The sequence below is a fragment of the Pteropus alecto genome, unplaced genomic scaffold (assembly GCF_000325575.1).
Source record: "Pteropus alecto unplaced genomic scaffold, ASM32557v1 scaffold185, whole genome shotgun sequence".
Classification (NCBI taxonomy): domain Eukaryota; kingdom Metazoa; phylum Chordata; class Mammalia; order Chiroptera; family Pteropodidae; genus Pteropus; species Pteropus alecto.
In genome coordinates, this window is record NW_006438088.1 from 5,106,975 (window position 1) to 5,108,965 (window position 1,991).

The 1,991-nt window shown below is 46.1% G+C and overlaps 1 protein-coding gene across 1 annotated transcript in view; it reads left to right on the top strand.

Moving 5' to 3' along the window:
• The window catches only part of HIVEP2 (human immunodeficiency virus type I enhancer binding protein 2), a 192,360-nt gene that overhangs the window by 1,352 nt on the left and 189,017 nt on the right, over positions 1 to 1,991 (top strand).

The window sequence follows — 1,991 nt, forward strand, 5'->3', positions numbered from 1 at the left end:
CGCTGGCTGTTGGCATTTCAGTGACTCTTTTCTCCTGCCGAGTAAGAAAGGAAGGAAGGAAGGAGAGAAGGAAGGAAGCCAGGAAGGAGGGGACTGTCTCGATGGAAGGTTCAGGCGGAGGCGTCCTCGCCTTGCGGGTGCACGGGTCGAAGAGCGGCTCCCGGAGGCGCGGGCTGGCCCGCGGCGCGCGGAGACGGGTGGGGGCGTTTTGCATGCGTGTTCGTCTGTGTGTCTGCCTGGGGATCGGGAAGGGACATGTGTGTTTGGGCTGTGCACTGTGGGGAGCTGGGTCTGCGCCTTTATGTCTGTTCCCTGAAGTGGGTGGAACGTTGGCCCGTTCCGGGAATGTTCCATGACGTGGTGCAGCCACAGGAAGGGGGTTAACGAGGGGCTCTCTGCCGCGGCGGCTCAGCCGGCTGCTATCAAAGCAGATGTGCTGCTGCTTCTCCTCCTCCTTGCTCACCTCCCTTCACCCCTCCCCCCGCCTTTCCATTCTGTGCGTCTGGTACTGGAAGGGGTGAGACAGGAAAACACTGCTGTGGGGGTGGGTGGGCGTGCGGGGAGGGGTGATGTGTGTGTGGTGTCTGTCGTATTTGGTGGGGGGAAGACTCCAGATTAGCTCTGCCACCCCAGCTGTTATCACAGATCGGTGCGCTTTATACGCATGTGCCTCCCGCGTTCTGTCCCTCTTACATAACACATCCAGTGCAGCAGAGGACACGAGAAAATGCGACCCCAACCCTCCAAGCCCAAATTGGATGAGAGGATAGAAGGTCAGGAAGTGTCCCTTGGTGGTGTCCTTCGGGGACGTGGCTCCCAGTGGGGTAAAGCAAGAGGGGAAGGAGGGTTTTCTCAAGTGGCTCCTCTTCTCTCTGACTTGAAAGCATCTAACTAAAAAGGACTGCAGGAACTAGTCCTCTCTAATGAGAAAGCTTTTAACATGCTATGCCGAGGAAAGTGGGTACTTTAACCTCGAGAGTTCAGAGAAGAGGGGGTCTTTAATTAAGATACTTGGAGGAGATGGGCGATAATATGTGCGGGGTAGGGGGCAGTAGGGACCGGAGGAATCCCCTCCTAATAGGTTTCACTGGAGGCCTTAGGACACCTGTAATGGCTTAGAATTCGTACAGGAAGCAGTGTGTGCAACTGACATTGCAAAAGCCTTATCCTCGTACAATTACTTAGGCCTAAAATGAACATAAAAAGGCTTGTTTCCGGTACTTTCATTACAATGGAAAATGTGAACTGATCTCTCTCTCTCTCTCTCTCTCTTTTTTTTTTTTTGTCATTTTAAAAATAACTTTACCTCCAAATAAATATTGGTACTCTCCCCTACCCTTAAAGGCTAGACCTTGGTAATTCATAAGAGATCTGTGTTTTTCTAGCATACTCAGAGCCCTAGTCAAGGGCTATTGATTTTTCTCTCCAGCACAGTTGTTTCTTTTGTAGTGCATAATCAAGCCCAGAAATTACTTGAAATATTAATAAGATCCGTTTTAATTAAATTTGCAATGATCTGTCCTCCTAGAAAAAGGCCATTTAACTTTATTAGAAACATTTCCTCCGTTGATATAGTAGTATTTGGTGATGTTTGTCCTTTAGCAAAGCAAGTTATTTTAAATATTTGCATATATAATACATACATAGATGTATGTACTTTATATATATATATTATATATACTAGAATTTACAAATGTTCTGTGCTTTTTCATCTCATAAGAGTGCCAAAGCAAAATTTTAACTAAGTAGAGTGTGTAATGAGTAGATTGGGTTTGATTTTTAGGATATAGGCCAAATAGTTTATCAAGACAAATGCCTTCCACGTGAGTAAAACGGATATCATTTTTATTATTAAGACAAAATTCCTGTGGAACACTAAGAAGTCATGATGAGAACTGTGCATTTTTGTTTTGAAGTGAAAGGTATTTACCAATATTCACTTAATAATGGTAGTATGCTTCAAGTGTCATAACCTTTTTTGACCACTGGGT